At 46.1% G+C, this 24,658-nt stretch overlaps 2 long non-coding RNA genes and 5 other non-coding genes across 9 annotated transcripts in view; 1 reads left to right on the top strand and 6 right to left on the bottom strand.

The window, feature by feature from the left end:
- The first annotated feature begins 2,377 nt into the window (after nt 1–2,377).
- On the top strand, nt 2,378–9,485 carry LOC140420376 (uncharacterized). The gene is made up of 2 exons (XR_011946330.1): nt 2,378–2,530; nt 3,984–9,485. It is a non-coding gene; the product is annotated as an uncharacterized lncRNA (long non-coding RNA).
- A 4,769-nt stretch (nt 9,486–14,254) lies between these two features.
- trnae-cuc (transfer RNA glutamic acid (anticodon CUC)) lies at nt 14,255–14,326 on the bottom strand. Its single transcript has one exon. It is a non-coding gene; the product is annotated as a tRNA-Glu (tRNA).
- A 1,200-nt stretch (nt 14,327–15,526) lies between these two features.
- trnae-uuc (transfer RNA glutamic acid (anticodon UUC)) lies at nt 15,527–15,598 on the bottom strand. Its single transcript has one exon. It is a non-coding gene; the product is annotated as a tRNA-Glu (tRNA).
- A 1,616-nt stretch (nt 15,599–17,214) lies between these two features.
- On the bottom strand, nt 17,215–17,286 carry trnae-cuc (transfer RNA glutamic acid (anticodon CUC)). Its single transcript has one exon. It is a non-coding gene; the product is annotated as a tRNA-Glu (tRNA).
- Nucleotides 17,287–19,782: 2,496 nt separating this feature from the next.
- On the bottom strand, nt 19,783–19,854 carry trnae-cuc (transfer RNA glutamic acid (anticodon CUC)). Its single transcript has one exon. It is a non-coding gene; the product is annotated as a tRNA-Glu (tRNA).
- Nucleotides 19,855–21,069: 1,215 nt separating this feature from the next.
- On the bottom strand, nt 21,070–21,141 carry trnae-uuc (transfer RNA glutamic acid (anticodon UUC)). The gene has a single exon. It is a non-coding gene; the product is annotated as a tRNA-Glu (tRNA).
- Nucleotides 21,142–22,469: 1,328 nt separating this feature from the next.
- Nucleotides 22,470–24,658, bottom strand: part of LOC140420375 (uncharacterized) — a 36,756-nt gene continuing 34,567 nt past the window's right edge. For all 3 annotated transcript variants that reach the window (XR_011946329.1, XR_011946327.1, XR_011946328.1), the window contains exon 3: nt 22,470–23,859. This is a non-coding gene — a long non-coding RNA (uncharacterized lncRNA). The remainder of the gene's footprint in view (nt 23,860–24,658) is intronic.

Genomic DNA, 24,658 nt, shown 5'->3' with positions numbered 1-24,658 from the left:
AAACTCCACACGGACAGTGACCCAGGGCCGGGATTCAAACCCGGGTCTTCAGCGCCGTAGGCAACAATGCTAACCACTGTGCCACCATGTTGCCCTCTTTGCCCTTTTACTTTAATGTGGCAATGTCGGCGTTGGACAGGGGTGAGCACAGTAAGAAGTCTGACAACACCAGGTTAAAGTCCAACAGGTTTGTTTCGAATCACCAGCATTCGGAGCACAGCTCCTTCCTCAGGCGAATGAAGAGATGGGTTCCAGAAACATATATGTAGATAAAGTCAATGATGCAAGACGATACTTTTGAATGCGAGTCTTTGCAGTTAATTAAGTCTTTACAGGTCCAGACAGAGTGACTGGAGAGAGGGAGAATCACAGGTTGAAGAGGTGTGAATTGTCTCAAGCAGGGATAGTTGGTAGGATTTCGCAAGCCCAGGCCAGATGGTGGGAGGGTGAATGTAATGCGACATTAATCCAAGGTCCCGGTTGAGGCTGTACTCATGTGTGCAGAACTTGGCTGTATGTTTCTGCTTGGCGATTCTGCATTGTCGCACGTCCTGAAGGCTGCCTTGGAGAGGCTATTACCTCTTAATAATAATAATCTTCATTTTTGTCACAAGAAGGCTTACATTAACACCGCAATGGGGCAGCACGGTGGCACAGTGATTCGCACTGCCGCCTCATGGGGCCGAGGTCCCAGGTTCGATCCAGGATCTGGGTCACTGACCATGGAGAGTTTGCACATTCTCCCCTTGTTTGTGTGGGTTTTGCCCCCACAACCCAAAGATGTGCAACCCAGGTGGATTGGCCAAGCTAAATTACCCCTTAATTGGAAAAAATGAATTGGGTACTTTACATTTTTTTAAAAACATGGCAATGAAGTTACTGTAATTCTCCCTTCGTCGCCACATTCCGGCGCCCGTTAGGGTACACAGAAGAAGAATTCAGAATGTTCAATTCACCTAACAGCACGTCTTTCAGGCATTCTAGAACGAGAGGTAATATTCTTAGGGTAAGATGGGCAGCATGGTAGCACAGTGGTGAGCACAGTTGCTTCACATCTCCAGGGTCCCAGGTTTGATTCCGGCTTGGGTTACTGGCTGTGTAGAGTCTGCACGTTCTCCCCATGTCTGCGTAGGTTTTGTACGGGTGCTCCGGTTTCCTCCCACAGTCCAAAGATGTGCAGGTTAGGTGGATTGGCCATGATAAAATGTAGATTGGCAATGATAAATTGCCCTTCTTGTCCAAAAAGGTTAGGTGGGTTTACTGGGTTACGGGGCTGGGGTTGGGCGTGGGCTGGGGTGGGGTGCTCTTTCCAGGGGCTGGTGTAGACTCGATGGGCTGAATGCCCTCCTTCTGAACTGTAAGTTCTATGATTTCACCGGACGCTTCAGTTTCCTCCCACGTGCCCCGAAAGACGTGCTTTCAGATAATTTGGACATTCTGAATTCTTCCTCAGTGTGCCCGAACAGGCTCCAAAATGTGGCGACTGGGGGGGGGGGGGCTTTTCAGAGTAACTTCATTGCAGTGTTAATGTAAGTCTACTTGTGACAATAAAGATTATTGAAAAAAAGAGGTAGCAAATTCAAAACAGAGTTGAGGAGAAACTGCTTCTCCCAAAGGGCTGTGAATCTGTGCAATTCACTACCCCAGAGTGCGGTAGACCTGGGACAGTGAGTAAATTTAGGGAGGAGTTAGACAGATTTTTAATTAGGTTGATGGGTTATGGAGAACTGGCAGTACGGTGGAGTTAAGGCCAGGATGAGATCAGCGATGATCGAATGGCGGAGCAGACTCGATGGGCCAAATGGCCTAATTCTGCTCCTATATCTTATGAACATATGAAATGATGTGGAGACGCCGGCGTTGGACTGGGGTGAGCACAGTAAGAAGTCTTACAACACCAGGTTAAAGTCCAACAGGTTTGTTTCAAACACGAGTTTTCGGAGCGCTGCTCCTTCATTCACCTGAGGAAGGAGCAGCGCTCCGAAAGCTCGTGTTTGAAACAAACCTGTTGGACTTTAACCTGGTGTTGTCAGACTTCTCACTGAAGGAGGAAATTTTAGTCTGAAACCAATTCTCGAACCTCCGCATAGCGACATCACAAAGGAACTCGTCCTCTAAATCAGCCAATAAGAATACATCCGCTCCGCGGTGACGTCACTGCCCAGCGCGCGGACACGGGATTGCCCCCACCCATTGATCCCCTTCCCCCACACATCCTCGAGACAAGGTTTCCAAGCAACCGGCTGACAGTTCCAGCCGTCTGTGATCTGCCCTGACCCGGGACTGCGCATGTCCAAGGGAAAAGGGAAGCTGCGCATGTGAAGGGGAGCTCACTTCCGCTCACCTTCCTGCTGAGGTGTTGACCAATAGTAAGATTGAAGAACCGGAAGGACTCTGCTCCTCGGCCAATCATAGCTCCCCCATTGTCTCAATGCGGAAGTTGGACATGGAGGTTAATGCCGAGCAAAGCTGTTGTACCTCCAACCCTGAATGAGCTTGAGCTGCACACAGACTCCAGTCTCCAACATCTGTGAGTAAAACACTTTATTTTCTCCCTCTTTCCATCTATTGTCACATTCTGACCTTCAAGTGGTCACTTGCAGCAACTGACGGGAAAGGAAGTGAATCCAGGGAGGGTACAGACTCTGGAAAGCTTGGCCCAGGTCTCTCTCTCTCTCTCTGTCTGCCTTAAAGACATTGATGTCCTTTGCTCCCTCAGCTTGACACATTTATTTGTCTGGCTAAAATGATGGTCTCTTTCCCAATGTTCACAATTAAAGGGCTGATTTCCCCAGGAGATGGCTGACATTAAAGGGAACAGTAAACAGGTAAATCAAACCCAGCCAATGACTTCCCTTTCAGAATACTCTTCATCATCAGCAAAGTGATGGAAGGAATCATGAACAGCGCTATCAAGTGGTACTTACTCAGCAAAACCTGCTCACGGATGCTCAGTTTAGGTCCCACCAGGGTCACTCAGCTCCTGACCTTATTACAGCTTTGGTTCAATCATGGACAAAAGACCTGAATGCCAGAGGTGATGTGAGAGTCACTACCCTTGACATCAAGGCAGCATTTGACCGAGTATGGCATCAAGGAGCCTCAGGTAAACGAGTCAGTGGGAATCGGGGAAAACTCTCTGTTGGTTGGAGTCATACCTGGCACAAAGGATGATCGTAGTAAGAAGTTTTACAACAGGTTAAAGTCCAACAGGTTTGTTTCGATGTCACTAACTTTCGGAGCGCTGCTCCTTCCTCAGGTGAATGAAGAGGTATGTTTCCAGTCATAGTCATTGCAGCACCGACCGAATCCATTTGGTAATTCAAGTCAATACTGACTCTGTCCAGCAATCCAGTCAGTACCATTCCCCCTCGATATCCCTGTTCCCCTGCAAGTTTATTTTCTTCAAGTGACCATCCTATTTTATTTTGAATTATTGATCATCTGGACTTCCACAATCCTTGTGGGCAGTGAGTTTTAGTCATGACCACTCCATGACTAAATAAAATTCTTCCTCAGAATCACCCCATCTCTAATCAGTAAATATACTTAGATGTAGATTTTCTACTCTTGTACAGGTTGTAATGAGTTTAGATTTGTTGATCAGCATCAATCAGCACCTTCATGAGTATTGGGAGGGAAAGGAAGTGAATTCAATCTGTATATTACACACATTTTCCGTCCAGTAACATAGACATATATCTGTCTGGCAGCCTGCATGAAGATTTTCAGGTCTCTGTGTCCAGGACAGGAAGCAGGGAGCTTGGATCTGTCAATCAGCCTGAATCAGCACCTTCAGGAGAATTGGGAGGGTGAATATTAGATACAGCAGAATGAGAATGGAGGGCGAGTGTGTGGAATGGAAATTTAGAGCATTTGAGGGAAAGAGAGAGAGCAAATAATGTTCAATATAATCTAGAATTGTCTGTTCTGAATTTCTATCCTGTACTGACAATGATGATTTTTGTAAAATCTTTTTGCAGGAAGTTAGAACGAGAGGAGTTTGAGGTGGATATCTCAAACTAAATATCACGTCAAGAACTGACTGAGTCACTCAATTCTTGGGAACCGAATATTATCGGCCTTTGAATCCAGAAGGAGAAATGTTTGCCTATTCTGTCTGCTTCAAGAGATTTTAAACATCAGTGTCTGGAAAAGCACTGAGACGCACACACACACCCCCGTGTGAGACTGTTACAGAGCACTGACTGTGGAAAGAGCTTTAACCAGTGACACAGCCTGACAAAATACTACACCATTCACAGCAGGGAGAGACTGTATAGGTGTTCTGTGTGTGGACAAGGCTTCAACTGATCATCCAACGTGATGAGACACAAGATCACCCGGACCATGGAGAAGCCATGGAAATGTGAGGACTGTGGGAAGGGATTCAAAGGCCCCTCCGGGCTGGAATGGCATCAACACAGTCACACTGGAGAGAGGCCATTCACCTGCTCTGTGTGTGGGAAGGGATTTAGAGCCCCACACGAGCTGGCAAGGCATCAACGCAGTCACACTGGGGAGAGGCCTTTCACCTGCCCCCAGTGTGAAAAGGGATTCACTGACATTGGCCACCTGCGGAGACACGAACGAGTTCACACTGGGGAGAGGCCATTCACCTGCTCTGACTGTGGGAAGGAATTCACTCGGTTATCCAGCCTGCAGAGCCACCAGAGAGTCCACACCAGGGAGGGGCCATTCATCTGCACTGTGTGTGCTAAGGGATTCGCTCTGTAATGCAACCTGCAGAGACACCAGCGATTTCACACCAGGGAGAAGCCATTCACCTGCACTGTGTGTGGGAAGGGATTCACTCAGTTATCCAACCTGCAGACACACCAGCGACTTCACACCGGGGAGAAGCCGTTCATCTGCTCTGTGTGTGATAAGAGATTTGCTCAATTATCCGGCCTGCGTAGCCACAATGTCACTCACACCAAGAGCAGGCCCTTTAAATGCTCTGACTGCAGGATGGGTTTCAAAAGCTTACAGCTACTGATGTCCCACCAGTGCATTCACTCTGAGGAGAGACGGTTCAGCTGCTCTCACTGCGCAAAGAGGTTTCAAACATCATCCATATTGCTGAGACACCAGCGAGTTCACACCAGGGAGAGGCCATTCACCTGCTCTCACTGTGGGGAGGGATTCACTCAGTCGTCCAACATGCTCAGACACCAAAGGGTTCACAAGCGATGACGGGTTAGATTCTGCTGTTAATCACATCCAGGACTGAACCTGGAGTGGGTGGAGGGGTTTGCCTCCTCGTCAACCCCTCCTGGTGCTCGGACGTGGTGACCCTGGCAAATTACTGCTCCCCGGACCTGGAATACCCGACTGTGAAGTACCGTCCATACTACCTTCTATGGAGTTCACTTCTGCCATCATCACGGTGGTCTACATCCCACCCCAGGCGGAAGTGAAGAAGGTGCTTGATGAATTGTACACCGCTATAAATAACAATGAAACAGAATACCCGGAGGCCTTGTTCATCGTGGCCGGAGACTTTAACCAGGCCAACCTCAAAAGTGTACTACCAAAATTCCATCAACACATCTCCTGTCCCGACAAGGGCCCCAACATTCCTCACCATTGCTACACAAACATCACGGGTGCCTGATGATCCATCCCCGGACCGCACTTCAGAAAATTGGACCACAAGATGGTGCTCCTTCTCCCGGCATACAAGCAGAAACTTAAGCGGAGAATCAGGTTAAGAAGGTCGTGCAGTGCTGGTCCGAGGCTACAGAAGAGCTCCTACGTGATTGCTTGGAGTCAGTGGACTGGTCCATATTCAAGAACTCAAGCAGCCAACCTAGACGAGTATGCCAGCACCATCACAGACTTCATCAGTAAATGTGTAGAAGATTGCGTGCAAAAGAAGGTAATCTGTACATTACCCAACCAGAATCCATGGTTTCATTGGGAGATTCACTCCCGACTGAAGGTATTCAAGGCAGGCAACCCTGACCTATTCAAGAAATCTATGTATGACCTCCGCAAAGCCAACAGGTACTCCAAGTGACAATAGCAAACTAATCTAAAGTCGCAGACTAACGACAGGGACTCTCGTCGGTTATGGCAAGGCTCAAACAACATAATGGGCTACAAAGCAAAGCCGAGTAGAATCTTCAGCAACAGCGCACCCCTTCCCAACAAACTCAATGCATTCGATGCTTGTTTCGAGCAGTAAACCAACAAACCGTTGTCAACTGCCCCAGCAGCCTTGGACACACCCATGCCCACCATCACAGCCTCTGAAATCAGATTGGCCTTCTTGAAAGTGAACCCTCGGAAAGCGATGGGTCCTGACGAGATCCCAGGTTGTGCACCCAGATCCTCCGCTGACCCACTGGCAGGTGTGTTTGCGGAAATCCTCAACCTCTCCCTACTCCGTTCCAAGGTTCCCATCTGCTTCAAGAAGACCACCATCATAGTGCCAAAGAAGAATCGGGCAACGTGCCTCAATGACTATCATCCGGTGGCCTTGACATCGATCATTATGAATTGCTTCGAGATGTTGAACACCAACTCCATACTCGCAGCATTCCTTGATCCACTGCAATTCGCATACTGCCACAACCGGTCCACAGCAGATGCCATCTCCCTGGCCCTATACTCGCCCCTGAAGCATCTCGACACCAAGGACTCCTACGTCAGACTCCATTCATTGACTACAGCTCCGCCTTCAACACCATAATCCCAGCCAAGCTCATATCAAAACTCCAAAACCTAGGACTCGGCTCCTCCGTCTGCAACTGGATCCTCAACTTTCTGACCCATAGATCACAATCAGCAAAGATAAACAACAACACCTCCTCCATGATAGTTCTCAATTCAGGAGCCCCGCAAGGCTGCACTGCCTGTACACACACAAGACTGCATGGCAAAATTTGGCTCCAAATCCATCCACATGTTTGCTGATGACACGACCGTTGTGGTTCGGATCTCGAATACTTCCTCCATGATAGTCCTCAAAACCGGGGCCCCACAAGGCTGCGTACTTGGCCCCCTACTACACTCGTTATACACACACGACTGTGTGGCAAAATCTGCTCCCGCTCCATCTACAAGTTTGCTGATGACACGACTGTAATGAGTTGGATATCAAACAACGATGAGTCAGAGTCCACAAAGGAGATAGAGAACCTAGTGGCATGGTGTAATAACAACAATCTCTCCCTCAATATCAGCAAAACTAAGGAGCTGGTCATTGACTTCAGGAAGCGAAGTATCGTACACACCCCTGTCTGCATTAATGGGGCTGAGGTGGAGATGGTTCGCAGCTTCAAATTCCGAGGTGTGCACATCACCAGCATTCTGTCCTGGTCCACCCACATCAGCGTTACAACCAAGAAACATATACTTCCTCAGGAAACTAAGGAAATTCAGCATGTCCACACCGATTGCCACATGGGAGGCACGGTAACACAGTGGTTAGCATTGTTGCTTCACAGCGCCAGCGTCCCAGGTTTGATTCCCGCTTGGGTCATTGTCTGTGTGGAGTCTGCATGTTCTCCCCGTGTCTGCATGGGTTTCCTCCGAGTGCTCCGGTTTCCTCCCACAAGTCCCGAAAGACATGCTTGTTAGGTGAATTGGACATTATGAATTCTCCCTCAGTGAACCCGAACAGGCGCCAGAGTGTGGCGACTAGGGGATTTTCACAGTAACTTCATTACAGCGTTAATGTAAGTCTACTTGTGACAATTATGAAGATTATTACCATTGACTTTTACCAATTTTTACAGGAACACCATAGAAAACATCTTATCTGGCTGCATCACAGCTTGTGTTATGGGCCAGGGTTGAGAAAACTCCAAAGTATATCATGGAGTTCACCTGACCTACAATTGTTTCTTGATTTTGGTTCCGATGAGCACAAGGGCCTGCCTTTCAGGGGTTATTCAACAGAGGCCTTAACCACTTTTAATCAAAACAAGCTTTATTCTACGAATTTAGTTAACATTTTTATAAACACACACAGTAAGCATTTTTCTCAATTACAAACATAAATACCCCACACAGCTACAGTAATCTATGTATAACCCTGAATGAATTCCCCCCCTTTAACTGTTCCAATTTAATAACAAGATCCCATAAACCAGTACTTCCTGTTCAAGGTGTGGTCCAGCGCACAGCACTCAAGACCTGGTATGGATGCTCTTGTTTCCTTTCCAAAACAGTAGGTTTAAATTCCTTCCAGAAAGCAATTATTTCTTTTCAAGTTATCAAGCAGTCTGGAAACAGCTTTTAAAATGAAGATAGAGAGACAGGCCAAAATACTCCTCTTTCTGAGTACAGCAGCCAAAAATGTGAAAATGAAAGCAAAAACTCAGAGCCACAAAACAGCCCCAAACCAAAGCGGAAGTAAAACCAACTCCCAGAGCCACAGCCCAGCTCCACCCACACAATGACATCACTGAAGCCATGTGATAAGACAAAAACATTTCTTAAAGGGACACTCCCATGACACTCGGTATGGCAACTGCTCAGCCCAAGACTGTAAGAAACTACAGAGAGTTGTGAACACCGCCCAGTCCCTCACACGAACCCGCCTCCCATCCATTGACTCTGTCCACACCTCCAGCTGCTTTGGGAAAGTCGGCAGCAAAATCAAAGACCCTCCCACCGAGGTTATTCTCTTTTCCAATCTCTTCCGTTGGGCAGGAGATACAAAAGTCTGAGAACTCGCAATAACAGATTCAAAACAGCTTCTTTCCGCTGTTACCAGACTCCTGAATGACCCGTATGCTTCACCTGATGTCTACGTATTTAAATTGTGTATTTATCATATGTCCTATGTTTTTTCTTGTATAAAATGATCTGTCTGTATTGTACGCAGAACAATACGTTTTACTGTACCTCGGTGCATGTGAATAAATTTAATCAAATCAAACTTTCTTCATTCTGACACTTGGTGAAGTGGGAGGGTCGGAGAGTTTCTTTCTGCTGGCTTGGCCGGTCTCACAACTTTGCTTCCAGTGGGCTGATGCTCTTTGAGCCTGGGGGAGAGCACATTTCCACTGAAATGATCCACAAAGGCTGAAGTACATTTATTTTATCCTGGATAGTAAATAGTGTTATTCCCCCACTACAGGTGGATCTAAAAGAAACCAGATGGGTTTTTACAACTATCGACAATGCTTTCATGATCATCAATGACTTTTAATTCCAGATTTATAATTAATTTAAATTTCACCACCTGCCGAACCTGGATCCCTATTGCATTACCCTGGGTCTCTGGATTACTGGTCTGGCTATTGTTTTCCGAGATGTGTTTTGTGAGAGATGAAGTCACTATAGCCAATAAGTGAGCTGTTTTCGAGTTGTTTCCTTGACGTCCTGTACTTTCCCACTAACCTGCAGACAGAACAGCTGCAACTGTACTGTGTATAAACGTGTGTTATTGTAACTACTCCTTGAGATGCTTCGGTTCGCTGAAGCATTCCCTGCATGTTTGTAATAAAGATTCCCAAACTTTAACCAACTCTGGACTTTGAGTGACATTTGTCCCACAACAACCTGGTGTCAGGAACAGGATCCACTGACGGCTCTGATTAAAGGAAAGTCCCCGTGGACAGCAGATACCGGATGAGTATTGTTTGTTTTATACCACCCGTGTTTAGTTCAGTTTGACTGACCACTGGGGATTCCTCAGAACCTCAGGGAGCTGTTTCTGGTCTGTTTCTTTGACAGCCATTCAATGTAATTTCAATAACTGGAACATTTCAGGCAGGGAATTGTCGGTTTTACACCAAGGATATGTTAGGGGGCGATGCAGAGGTCCCCGTGACCGAGAGGGTTTTGTAGCTGCCGAAAAATGAGGGGATAAAGGTGTACAGGAGGCTAAACAGAAAGATTTGGCAGTTGGACAGAGTTTGGCGTGTGTTCAGAGGTCCCAGATAGGGGTCAGCCAGCATCATCACATCGATGGATCTGCACAGAAAAGGTCCAACCGGATGGCGTTTATAAGGCCCAAGGTGCGGTAAATGGCTCAGGGATTTGAAGAAGCTTTGGGAGATAAAGAGGTCAGAGTGGACTCACCCACAGTGGGAAAGGTCATTCTGAAATTTCTTTGGCCCTTTTCGTGACATTTTCCCGGAACTTTCAGTCAAGAAACATAAAAGCTGCATTTGCGCTGGGGGATCACCTCCAGAGGGCAGTGTTTCTACAACCACCTACGGTGCCAGATGTAGATGGAAGACTTTGGAAGTTCAATAAGTTTGTCTTATGTTTTGAACAATGTTTTGTTCAATGTATGGCACTTCTCAGTTAGATCAGTTTTGTTCAAGTCTGGTTGTCTCTACCTGAAGGCAGAAGCTGCCGTGCTTTATTGGTACCATGGCAGGAAACTCTCGGGCATCTTTATGATGCATGTTGATGACTGCCTATGTGGTGGTACTAGTGAGTTCCAAAACAATGTTACTGACAGGATCAGAACAACATTTAAGGTTGGAGTCAGACTTCTGGGACCTTTAAATAAATTGGATTGGAAATCGGGCAGTGTGGGTCTGACGTGACTTTACATCAACAATCTCACGGAGACAGTATGAACCCTGTCACAGTCAATGGGGCCGGGGCCTCACAGAAAGATGAAGATGTTTCCAAAGCTGGGACTGAGCTGCTGCAAAGTTGAATTGACGAATGGGGCACACAGACAAGGCCGGATACAAGTCTTGATGTCTTCGAGCTGAGTTCTGTAATGAAACATCCAGAGGTCGAGGATATTTAACGGGCAAACAAAACATTAAAAAATACAAGATGGAGAAATGTGTGCTGAAATTTCCATCTTTGGGTGAGCTGCAAGATATAAAATGGATTTTTTTAGTGATGCCTCACTCGGATGAGCCTGGCTCAGTGTCTGTACACTGAGTGATGTGTAAGAATCTCTTTCAGCAGAAGAACAGACAAACATTTCTCATTCTAAATTCAAAGGTCGATGATATTCAGCTCCCATGAATCGAGTGACTCTGTCACATCTTGATGTGGTGTTTGGAGTGAAATTTCATTCTGTAACTCCTCCCCTTCTAATAACCTGTAAAAGGAGTTTACAAAAGCCATCACTGTTGGTGCAGGATACCCAAACAGAATGTGAAATTTGACCCTATTGTAAGATCCGGGTTTGGCTTCAATCTCAATTGTAATATTCAAATCAATCACACGTCAGACTGTGTTGTGAAAGTTACCTGCAGCTCCTGACTAGTTACAGACCATTCCGGGTACAAGAATATTGTCACAGAATTTATTAAGTTAATTGTAATAAGTACAAAATCACAATAATTAACAGGCAGTGGATCAGTCCGTTCACTCTGGATCACCAGCTCTCAGCTTCCAGGTGACTGTGGAGCTGTCTCTTGTTCTGTTGACTGAAGTCTATCCTCTTTCTTCATGTTGTGTTGTGCACCAAGCTCCAGAGAATTGTAGCTCATTAACCCTTTCTAGTACCTACCTCTACGCATGGTCGGTAGTATCCTGTGTTCAGTTTTGGTCTCCTTACTTGAGAAAGGACGTACTGGCACTGGAGGGTGTGCAGAGGAGATTCACTCGATTAATCCCAGAGCTGAAGGGGTTGGATTACGAGGAGAGGTTGAGTAGATTGGGACTGTACTCGTTGGAATTTAGAAGGATGAGGGGGGATTCTTATAGAAACATATAAAATTATGAAGGGAATAGATAGGATAGATGCAGGCAGGTTGTTTCCATTGGCGGGTGAAAGCAGAACTAGGGGGCATAGCCTCAAAATAAGGGGAAGTAGATTTAGGACTGGGTTTAGGAGGAACTTCTTCACCCAAAGGGTTGTAAATCTATGGAATTCCTTGCCCAGTGAAGCAGTAGAGGCTCCTTCAGTAAATGTTTTTAAGATAAAGATAGATAGTTTTTTGAAGAATAAAGGGATTAAGGGTTATGGTGTTCGGGCCGGAAAGTGGAGCTGAGTCCACAAAAGATCAGCCAAGAACCGCGGGAGAATCGTCATCTTAACAGTCTGCACCCTCCCCGCCAATGACAGTGGGAGCGCATCCCACCTCCGGACCTCCTCCCTCACTCGTTCCATCAGTTGGGACAGGTTGAGCTTGTGCAACTTGCCCCAGTCCCGTGCCATCTGAATCCCCAAATATTGGAAACTCTCCCCCACCAGCCTGAACGGCAACCCCTTCAGCCTACTCTCCTGCCCCCTCGCCTGAATTACAAACAACTCGCTCTTAGCCATGTTCAATTTGTATTCGAAGAACCGGCTAAATTCTCTCAGAGTTGCCATAATACCGTCTATCCCCACCATTGGGTCGGATACATACATATAACAGCAGATCATCTGCATATAACAAGACTCTATGTTCCACTCCCCCCCCCCCCCGCCGGACTAGCCCTTTCCAGCCCCTAGAAGATCTCAGTGCAATTCTACGGTGCAATCTCAGTGCAATCTCTATGGCCAGCACAAACAGTAGTGGGGAGAGAGGGTAGCCCTGTCTTGTCCCACGGTGCAGCCTAAAGTAGTCCGATGTTGTCCTGTTCGCCTCCGGGGCCTGATACAATAGCCTAACCCAGTCGATGAACACCCCGCCCTGAACCCGAACCATCCTAGTACCTCCCACAGAAAATCCCACTCGACCCGGTCAAAAGCCTTTTCAGCATCCATGGCTACCACTATCTCTACCTCCCTACTCTCCAGGGGCATCATAATCACGTTGAGCAGCCTTCTTATGTTGGCCACCAGCTGCCTCCCCTTTACAAACCCGGTTTGGTCCTCCACAGTTACATCCGGTACACAGTCCTCAACTCTGGTCACCAAAATGTTGGCCAGTAGCTTGGCGTCTACGTTAATCAAAGAGATCGGCCTGTATGACCCACAGGCCTCCGTGTCCTTATCCCGTTTCAGAATGAGCGAGATGGTGGCCTGCGACATCGTCAGGGGTAAACTCCCTCTGTCTGTTGCCTTGTTAAAGACCCTGACCAGCACTGGCCCCACTATCCCAGCAAATTTTTTGTAAAACTCCACCGGATACCCGCCCGGCCCCCGGGCTTTACCCAATTGCATGACCTTCTGGCCCCCAATACCTCTTCGATCCTGACCAGGGCCCCCAGTCCGTTCACCAACGTCTCCCCACTCTTGGGAAGGTCAGTCCGTCCAGGAATCGCCTCATTCCCCCGGGTGGTTCCGAAGTGTACAGGTTCCTACAAAAGTCCCTAAAGACCTTGTTCAGCCCTGCTGGAACACCCACTAGATTACCTACCCCATCCACTACCCTCCCTATTTCCCTAGCCGCTTCCCTCTTCCTCAGTTGCTGTGCAAGCATTCTACTGGCCTTCTCCCCATGCTCATAAATCACCGTTACCTTTCTAAGCTGCTCTACAGCCTTGCCTGTAGTCAGCACCCCAAATTCGGCCTGCAGCCTCTGTCGTTTCCTGAGTAACTCTGGCTTCGGGGATTCCGCGTAACTCCTGTCCGTCCGTAGAATTTCCTTAATGAGTCGGTCCGTCTCAGCCCTACCTGTCCTGTCCCTGTACACCCGGGTTGAAATCAGCTCCCCTCTCACCACTACCTTCAGTGCCTCCCGCTGCTGAGACTTCTCCAGTATTGTTCACCTGCAGGTAATTCTGCATGCATTTCTCCAGCTTCTCATACACCGCCTCGTCTGCAAAAAGTCCAACTTCCAGCCTCCATGGTGGGTGCTGAAAGCTGTCCTTACAAAACTGCTGGTCTACCCAGTGCGGAGCATGGTCCGATCTGGCAATTGCCGAATATTCTGCCCCCACCATTCCGGCCAGCAGCTCCAGACTCACAACAAAGTAGTCAATTCGTGAGTACACCTTGTGGACGTGGGAGGAGGACGAGAACTCCCTCGCTGCCGGCCGGCTAAATCTCCACGTATCTGCTCCCCCCATTTCCTTTGAGCTTCTTTAGGTGTATTCAGATCCTGTGACCTCAATGGACTGAATAATTTCAGTTAGATGTTTTCTTGTCATCACGTTGGAGATTTGCACCGAGATCGGGGAGATATTTCTGTCTGTGAGAGCAATAACATCTGGCCCAATACCACGCAGATTTGTGCTTGCGTCAACATCTCTCTCACTTGCATTGCAGCCAATCACTGACCGTTTCTTCCTGCCTCTGTATTTGTTCTCGACCTGATGCACTTGTGACTTTTTCAGCTCTGATGTCAAACGACAAATGTCACTGAACTGATTCTGGCACAGCTCTTTTCTGTGAAACTGCGATTCAGCTTCGTTGAACGGTTTGGTGGACAACAATAATTCATCATTCCCTGACCGGGAATTGAACCCAGGCCGCGGCGGTGAGAGCGCCGAATCCAAACCACTAGACCACCAGGGAAACTGACAGAGTTTTAACCCGTCTGACAGTATATCATTCGCCTTTCATTCTTATTTCCCAGTTTTAATTAGAAATATACAAAATTACATATTTAGAATGAACAGAAGTGACATCTTTAGCTAATCACAACAGCAATTGTTGTTCGCTGGAACATGAAATCGACAGTGAGGTGAAATAGCCCAACAAGTTGCTCATGTGTAACTTCCAATTTCCAAAACCCACCAACTTGATCACTGTGGCTCCTGTGAAACTTACAACACAACATCCGGCAGACATTCATCAGTAAATAGAAATAACTAATTTCAATTGTTAAAAACATTTTTTGTCGCAATTAGGTTTTGATCAAAATTTGAAGTTTCCAGTTTATGTTGATCTTTTTCTGAAGTGAAACTATCACGTTTGCTGAACATACACAAACTCCCGTGTTTCAGACTGGGCATAAACAATACAACTTACTCATCTGTAATTATGAGGCAAAGCTTCCTCGTTCCGATCTGTTGTTAAACATTAACACAACACGTCATCTCACAGCCTTGTGACATTTACACTTTCACAAGTTTGGAATGTGTTTCTTTCTTCCCCGGCTCCACAGTGGGTGAGAGAGGGACAAGCAGCAGGATTTTACCCGAATTCTCCATTCACCCGCAGCCAGCAGAACGCGGGGACTGCAGCTTCAATCAGCGGCTAACTGCCCATCCCGGGGACACTGTAACCAGGAGCAAAGCTCCCAATACACCGAGCACAGGCTCAGAAACATGCAGGTAGATTATACCCCGCTCACTTAACCTCCGAGCAGCATTTACACAATCCCTCAGTCAGTGGAACATCCTTTGAGCTTCTTTAGGTGTATTCAGATCCTGTGACCTCAATGGACTGAATAATTTCAGTTAGAAGTTTCCTTGTCGTCACGTTGGAGATTTGCACCGAGATCGGGGAGATATTTCTGTCTGTGAGAGCAATAACATCTGGCCCAATACCACGCAAATTTGCGATGCGTCAACATCTCTCTCACTTGCATTGCAGCCAATCACTGACCGTTTCTTCCTGCCTCTGTATTTGTTCTCGACCTGATGCACTTGTGGCTTTTTAAGCTCTGATGTGAAACGACAAATATCACTTAACTGATTCTGGCACAGCTCTTTTCTGTGAAACTGCGATTCAGTTTCATTGAACATTCTGCTGGACAACAATAATTGATCATTCCCTGACCGGGAATCGAACCCGGGTCGCTGCGGTGAAAGCGCCGAATCCTAACCACTAGACAACCAGGGAAACTAACGACAAAAAATGTAACCTGGGTTGACAGTATATCACTCACCTTTTATTTTGATTTCCGAGTTTTCATTCGAAGTATACAAAATTACATGTTTAAAATGAACACAAGTGACATCTTCAGCCAATCACAACACCGATTGTTGCAGCCAATCACTGACCGTTTCTTCCTGCCTCTGTATTTGTTCTCGACCTGATGCACTTGTGACTTTTTAAGCTCTGATGTGAAACGACAAATATCACTTTTCTGATTCTGGCAGAGCTCTTTCCTGTGAAACTGCGATTCAGCTTCGTTGAACGGTTTGCTGGACAACAATAAAGCATCATGCCCTGACCGGGAATCGAACCGGGGCCGCGAGAGCGCCAAATCCTAACCACTAGACAACCAGGGAAACTGACAAACAGGGTTTTAACCCGTCTGACAGTATATCATTTGTCTTTCATTCTTATTTCCCAGTTTTAATTAGAAATATACAAAATTACATGTTTAGAATGAACAGAAGTGACATCTTAAGCTAATCACAACAGCAATTGTTGTTCGCTGGACCACGAAATCGACAGTGAGGTGAAATTGCCCAGCAAGCTGCTCATGTGTAACTTCCAATTTCCAAAACCCACCAACTTGATCACCGTGGCTCCTGTGAAACTTACAACGCAACATCCGGCAGGCATTCATCAGTAAATAGAAATAATTCATTTCAATTGTTAAAAACATTTTTTGTCGCAATTAAGTTTTGATCAAAATTTGAAGTTTCCAGTTTATGTTGATCTTTTTCTGAAGTGAAACTATCACGTTTGCTGAACATAAACAAACTCCCCTGTTTCAGACAGGGCAGGAACATTAAAACTTACTCATCTGTAATTATGAGGCAAAGCTTCCTCGTTCCGATCTGTTGTTAAACATTAACACAACACGTCATCTCACAGCCTTGTGACATTTACACTTTTACAAGTTTGGAATGTGTTTCTTTCTTCCCCGGCTCCACAGTGGGTGAGAGAGGGACAAGCAGCAGGATTTTACCCTATTCTCCATTCACCCGCTGCCAGCAGAACGCGGGGACTGCAGCTTCAATCAGCGGCTAACTGCCCATCCCGGGGACACTGTAACCAGGAGCAAAGCTCCCAATACACCGAGCACAGGCTCAGAAACATGCAGGTAGATTATACCCCGTTCACTTAACCTCCGAGCAGCATTTACACAATCCCTCAGTGAGTATCATTTCCTTTGAGCTTCTTCTGTTGTATTCAGCTCCTGTGACCTCAATGGACTGAATAATTTGAGTTCGAAGTTTTCTTGTCATCACGCCCGAGATTCGGACCCTGATCGGGCGTTGGGGGGGGGGCGGGGGGGGGTGGATTATTGTGCCCGTGTGAGCATCAAAATCTGGCCCAATACCACTCAAATTTTCGCTTGCTTCATAATCCCTCTCACTTTGCAGCCAATCACTGTCCGTCTCTTCCTGCCCCTGTCTTTGTTCTCCACCTGCTGCACTTGTGACTTTTTCAGCTCTGATGTGAAACGACAAATGTCACTGAACTGATTCTGGCAGAGCTCTTTTCTGTGAAACTGCGATTCAGCTTCATTGAACATTCTGCTGGACAACAATAATTCACCATTCCCTGACCGGGAATTGAAACCGGGCCGCGGCGGTGAGAGCGCCGAATCCTAACCACTAGACAACCAGGGAAACTGACAAACAGGGTTTTAACCCGTCTGACAGTATATCATTCACCTTTCATTCTTATTTCCCAGTTTTAATTAGAAATATACAAAATTACATATTTAGAATGAACAGAAGTGACATCTTTAGCTAATCACAACAGCAATTGTTGTTCGCTGGAACATGAAATCGACAGTGAGGTGAAATAGCCCAACAAGCTGCTCATGTGTAACTTCCAATTTCCAAAACCCACCAACTTGATCACTGTGGCTCCTGTGAAACTTACAACACAACATCCGGCAGACATTCATCAGTAAATAGAAATAACTCATTTCAATTGTTAAAAACATTTTTTGTCGCAATTAAGTTTTGATCAAAATTTGAAGTTTCCAGTTTATGTTGATCTTTTTCTGAAGTGAAACTATCACGTTTGCTGAACATACACAAACTCCACTGTTTCAGACAGGGCAGGAACATTAAAACTTACTCATCTGTAATTATGAGGTAAAGCTTCCTCGTTCCGATTTGTTGTTAAACATTAACACAACACGTCATCTCACAGCCTTGTGACATTTATACTTCCACAAGTTTGGAATGTGTTTCTCTCTTCCCCGGCTCCACAGTGGGTGAGAGAGGGACAAGCAGCAGGATTTTACCCTAATTCTCCATTCACCCGCTGCCAGCAGAACGCGGGGACTGCAGCTTCAACCAGCGGCTAACTGCCCATCCCGGGGACACTGTAACCAGGAGCAAAGCTCCCAATACATCGAGCACAGGCTCAGAAACATGCAGGTAGATTACACCCCGCTCACTTAACCTCCGAGCAGCATTTACACAATCCCTCAGTCAGTGGAACATCCTTTGAGCTTCTTTAGGTGTATTCAGATCCTGTGACCTCAATGGACTGAATAATTTCAGTGAGAAGTTTTCTTGTCGTCACGTTGGAGATTTGCACCGAGATCGGGGAGATATTTCTGTCTGTGAGAGCAATAACATCTGGCCCAATATCACGCAGATTTGCGATGCGTCAACATCTCTCTCACTTGCATTGCAGCCAATCACTGACCGTTTCTTCCTGCCTCTGTATTTGTTCTCGACCTGATGCACTTGTGACTTTTTAAGCTCTGATGTGAAACGACAAATATCACTTTTCTGATTCTGGCAGAGCTCTTTCCTGTGAAACTGCGATTCAGCTTCGTTGAACGGTTTGCTGGACAACAATAAAGCATCATTCCCTGACCGGGAATTGAACCGGGGCCGCGAGAGCGCCAAATCCTAACCACGAGACCACCAGGAATACTGACAAACAGGGTTTTAACCCGTCTGACAGTATATCATTTGTCTTTCATTCTTATTTCCCAGTTTTAATTAGAAATATACAAAATTACATGTTTAGAATGAACAGAAGTGACATCTTAAGCTAATCACAACAGCAATTGTTGTTCGCTGGACCACGAAATCGACAGTGAGGTGAAATTGCCCAGCAAGCTGCTCATGTGTAACTTCCAATTTCCAAAACCCACCAACTTGATCACCGTGGCTCCTGTGAAACTTACAACGCAACATCCGGCAGGCATTCATCAGTAAATAGAAATAATTCATTTCAATTGTTAAAAACATTTTTTGTCGCAATTAAGTTTTGATCAAAATTTGAAGTTTCCAGTTTATGTTGATCTTTTTCTGAAGTGAAACTATCACGTTTGCTGAACATAAACAAACTCCCCTGTTTCAGACAGGGCAGGAACATTAAAACTTACTCATCTGTAATTATGAGGCAAAGCTTCCTCGTTCCGATCTGTTGTTAAACATTAACACAACACGTCATCTCACAGCCTTGTGACATTTACACTTTTACAAGTTTGGAATGTGTTTCTTTCTTCCCCGGCTCCACAGTGGGTGAGAGAGGGACAAGCAGCAGGATTTTACCCTATTCTCCATTCACCCGCTGCCAGCAGAACGCGGGGACTGCAGCTTCAACCAGCGGCTAACTGCCCATCCCGGGGACACTGTAACCAGGACCAAAGCTCCCAATACACCGAGCACAGGCTCAGAAACATGCAGGTAGATTATACCCCGCTCACTTAACCTCCGAGCAGCATTTACACAATCCCTCAGTGAGTATCATTTCCTTTGAGCTTCTTCTGTTGTATTCAGCTCCTGTGACCTCAATGGACTGAATAATTTGAGTTCGAAGTTTTCTTGTCATCACGCCCGAGATTCGGACCCTGATCGGGCGTTGGGGGGGGGGCGGGGGGGGGGGTGGATTATTGTGCCCGTGTGAGCATCAAAATCTGGCCCAATACCACTCAAATTTTCGCTTGCTTCATAATCCCTCTCACTTTGCAGCCAATCACTGACCGTTTCTTCCTGCCCCTGTCTTTGTTCTCCACCTGCTGCACTTGTGACTTTTTCAGCTCTGATGTGAAACGACAAATGTCACTGAACTGATTCTGGCAGAGCTCTTTTCTGTGAAACTGCGATTCAGCTTCATTGAACATTCTGCTGGACAACAATAATTCATCATTCCCTGACCGGGAATTGAAACCGGGCCGCGGCGGTGAGAGCGCCGAATCCTAACCACTAGACAACCAGGGAAACTGACAAACAGAGTTTTAACCCGTCTGACAGTATATCATTCGCCTTTCATTCTTATTTCCCAGTTTTAATTAGAAATATACAAAATTACATATTTAGAATGAACAGAAGTGACATCTTTAGCTAATCACAACAGCAATTGTTGTTCGCTGGAACATGAAATCGACAGTGAGGTGAAATAGCCCAACAAGCTGCTCATGTGTAACTTCCAATTTCCAAAACCCACCAACTTGATCACTGTGGCTCCTGTGAAACTTACAACACAACATCCGGCAGACATTCATCAGTAAATAGAAATAACTCATTTCAATTGTTAAAAACATTTTTTGTCGCAATTAAGTTTTGATCAAAATTTGAAGTTTCCAGTTTATGTTGATCTTTTTCTGAAGTGAAACTATCACGTTTGCTGAACATACACAAACTCCACTGTTTCAGACAGGGCAGGAACATTAAAACTGACTCATCTGTAATTATGAGGTAAAGCTTCCTCGTTCCGATTTGTTGTTAAACATTAACACAACACGTCATCTCACAGCCTTGTGACATTTACACTTTTGGAATGTGTTTCTCTCTTCCCCGGCTCCACAGTGGGTGAGAGAGGGACAAGCAGCAGGATTTTACCCTAATTCTCCATTCACCCGCTGCCAGCAGAACGCGGGGACTGCAGCTTCAACCAGCGGCTAACTGCCCATCCCGGGGACACTGTAACCAGGAGCAAAGCTCCCAATACACCGAGCACAGGCTCAGAAACATGCAGGTAGATTATACCCCGCTCACTTAACCTCCGAGCAGCATTTACACAATCCCTCAGTGAGTATCATTTCCTTTGAGCTTCTTCTGTTGTATTCAGCTCCTGTGACCTCAATGGACTGAATAATTTGAGTTCGAAGTTTTCTTGTTATCACGCCCGAGATTCTGACCCTGATAGGAGGAGGGGGGGGGGGGGGGGGGGGGGGGATTACTGTGTCTGTGTGAGCATCAAAATCTGGCCCAATACCACTCAAAATTTCGCTTGCTTCATAATCTCTCACTTTGCAGCCAATCACTGACCGTTTCTTCCTGCCTCTGTCTTTGTTCTCGACCTGATGCACTTGTGACTTTTTAAGCTCTGATGTGAAACGACAAATATCACTTAACTGATTCTGGCAGAGCTCTTTTCTGTGAAACTGCGATTCAGTTTCATTGAACATTCTGCTGGACAACAATAATTGATCATTCCCTGACCGGGAATCGAACCCGGGTCGCTGCGGTGAAAGCGCCGAACCCTAACCACTAGACCACCAGGGAAACTAACGACAAAAAACGTAACCTGGGTTGACAGTATATCACTCACCTTTTATTTTGATTTCCGAGTTTTCATTCGAAGTATACAAAATTACATGTTTAAAATGAACACAAGTGACATCTTCAGCCAATCACAACACCGATTGTTGTTCGCTGGAACATGAAATCGACAGTGAGGTGAAATAGTCCCAAAAGCTGCTCATGTGTAACTTCCAATTTCCTAAACCCACCAACCTTATCACTGTGGCTGCTGTGAAACTGACAACTCGTCATCCGGCGGACATTCATTAGTAATTCCAAATAACTCATTTCAATTTTTCAAAACATTGACAGTTAATCCTTTCCGCAATTAAGTTTTGATCAATATTAGAATTTTTGTTGATCTTTTTCTGACGTGAAACTCATGTTTGCTTAACATCCACAAACTCCCCTGTTTCATACTGGGCATAAGCAAGAAACTTACTCATCTGTAACTATGAGGCAAAGCTTCCACGTTCCGATTTGTTGTTAAACATTAACACACGTCATCTCACAGCCTTGTGACATTTATACTTCCACAAGTTTTGAATGAGATTCTTTCTTCCCCGGCTCCACAGTGGGTGAGAGGGACAAGCAGCAGGATTTTACCCAAACTCTCCAGTCACCCGCTGCCAGCAGAACGCGGGGACTGCAGCTTCAATTAGCGGGTTACTGCCCATCCCGTGGACACTCCAACCAGGAGCAAACCTCCCAATACACCGAGCACAGGCTCAGAAACATGCAGGTAGATTATACCCCGCTCACTTAACCTCCGCGCAGCATTTACATAATCCCTAAATGACTTATGCTTCTTTCGTTGTATTCAGCTCCTGAGACCTCAATGCACTGAATAATTTGAGTGAGAAATTTTCCTGATGCCACACCCGAGATTTGCACCCAAATCTGGGAGATACTTGTGTCTGGTGAGCAATAACATCTGGCCCATTACCACCCACATTTTGGCTGACGTCAACATCTCTCCGTCTCTTCCAGCATCTGTACTTGTTCTCGACCTGCTGCACTTGGACTTTTTAAGCTCTGATGTGAAACAACAAATCTCACTTAACTGATTCTGGCAGAGCTCTTTTCTGTGAAACTGCGATTCAGCTTCGTTGAACGGTTTGCTGGACAACAATAAAGCATCATGCTCTGCCCGGGAATCGAACCCAGCTCCGCGTCAACATCTCCCTCATTTTGCTGAATTCCAGTCGATTTGTCAAGCATGATTTTCCCTTTCATAAATCCATGCTGACTGTTGTCTTTTAAAATTTTTCCTCCTTCAAGACTGTGAAAAAAACAACTTTACACCTTGGTTTCGATAAAACTAACTTCGTCTTTATTGACCAAAGTCTGCATGCAGATGGCTACAGGTTAGAGAGAGAGAGAGCTGTTAAGGTAAACCTGCTCATTCTTTCTCAAGCTCGCAAAGACATGGAGAAAACGTTCAATATTTATACAAAAGCTGTATCATTTTACAAAAACAGAACTTGTTCAAAAATGTCAATACAGTCATAACTTCTGATCAACCATGTTGTCATAGAAAGACCCTGACTCGGCTTATTTGCAGTATTTTGTCTTTAGAGGATTTAAGACGTGGTCCTATTTTGTTTTTCACCTCTGCCCTCATGATGCCTTGACGCAGATGGACCTAGGTCATGAGGAGGTTGTGTTATTGGGACATTCCTGGATCGTGGCTTTGTCATCAGGTTTTACTAAGGTCAGGCACTATTTTCCCTCTTCTGGCCTTGTATGATACGATTATGTGGATTCTTAGCTTTGTCTAGTTTGTCAGGGTCTGAACTTGGCACTTAGCTGACACAGCTGTCTTACACTTCGTTATAGGCCGTAAAATTCTCAGCCATTGTCATCCAGGGTACCTGGGAATTATGCGTCCATGAGCTATTTGATGTTTTATTCCACACCCTGGACCAATCAAGAACAAACATACCCTTGTTGGAGGGTTTGGTATCGGTCCCTGCCATTCGGTTGTAAGATTACACCTACTCTGCCCCATTGATGGTCCTTCTCCTGATTTACTAAAACATCGGGATCCTTGCGCAGTGCTCGATGGGATGGTAAGGGCAGGGGGATTCGAAACATGGGGATATCCAGGTTGATACCAGGCTAAAAATCTAGTCATCCCATAGCCAGCCAATCTCCAAATTTTCATATCTCCACCGAACCCCTGTGTTCGGTTTTGACGCAGTACCCACTCAACTGTTTCTGCTAAGCGGAATGGGAGTGATTGGAGAGGTAGCCCCTCCTTGGAATGGATGGGGATACGGGTACTAACCCAACAGTTACTTACATTCAATCTGTCAGCATAAATATATGACATACATAGAAAGCTATTAGCACGCAGCTCTTGGTCAGTTTGTTCGCCTACTGTCGAATGGCCATTAAGACCAATTAGTCCAAATAGTCCAAATGTGATAATGAAGATCCTCATTCTGCATCCTCGTTGGGGCTGAAACCAATCTTCTTACAATCCGATAGGTGTACCCAACTCGAACGTCCTTCGAGTTTAACGGCAGTCGGTGTAGTCAGCAATACTTGAAAAGGGCTGCTCCAGCGTTGCCCTAACTTCTCTCTGTCCCAATTCTTTATCAGCACGTAGTCTCCTGGTTTGACTACTGGATATCGAGGGATCTTTGTTCCGGCTGCTGCTGGGAGATGGGCCTGTTTTACCTGCGAGTGGAGAAACTTTAAAGAAAATGTTAATTGCTTCAAATAACTCAGCATTTTATCTCCCATAACGTGGAGGTCTACTCCCTCTAGGGGTTCTTCATGGGCATACCAGGGAGTCCTCATTGGCCAACCGTAGACTATCTCTGCAGCTGACAGTCCGGACCGCGAATGTGGAGTAACCCTCATGTGAAACAGTGCCAAAGGCAATATCTTTAACCAATTTAATCCAGTTTCTTCGGTCAATTTAGATAATTTTTCTTTTAAGGTCCCATTTGCTCTCTCTACAATTCCTGCTGCCTGTGGATGATACGCGCAGTGCAGTTGTTGTTTAATTTTGAGTGCTTCGCATAATTCAGAATTGATTCGAGCCACAAAATGTGTTCCATTGTCTGAGCTCAGCATTCTGGGAATCCCAAATCGGGGAATAATTTCTGTCAATAGTAATTTTACGAGACCCCGGAGGAGGAATTGTACAGGGAGAGGAGACGACTCCAGACGGAATTTGACCTTCTGACCACCAGAAAGGCGGAGGTACTGTGGAGGAAGGCACAGGGGAGGAGGTATGAATATGGGGAAAAGGCGAGTCGCCTGTTGGCTCATCAATTGCGAAAGAGGGCAGCAGCGAGGGAAATAGGAGGAATTAGAGACGAAAGGGGAGACACGGTGCGAAGGGCAGGAAAGATAAATGAGGTGTTCAAGACCTTCTATGAGGAACTGTATAGGTCTCAACCCCCAGAGGGAGAGGAGGGGATGCGGCAGTTCCTGGACCAATTGAGGTTCCCGGAAGTGGAGGAGCGGGGGGTGGTAGGCCTGG

The sequence above is a fragment of the Scyliorhinus torazame genome, chromosome 5, assembly GCF_047496885.1.
Source record: "Scyliorhinus torazame isolate Kashiwa2021f chromosome 5, sScyTor2.1, whole genome shotgun sequence".
In the NCBI taxonomy this organism is placed as follows: domain Eukaryota; kingdom Metazoa; phylum Chordata; class Chondrichthyes; order Carcharhiniformes; family Scyliorhinidae; genus Scyliorhinus; species Scyliorhinus torazame.
This window is presented reverse-complemented; position numbering and strand designations above follow the sequence as displayed.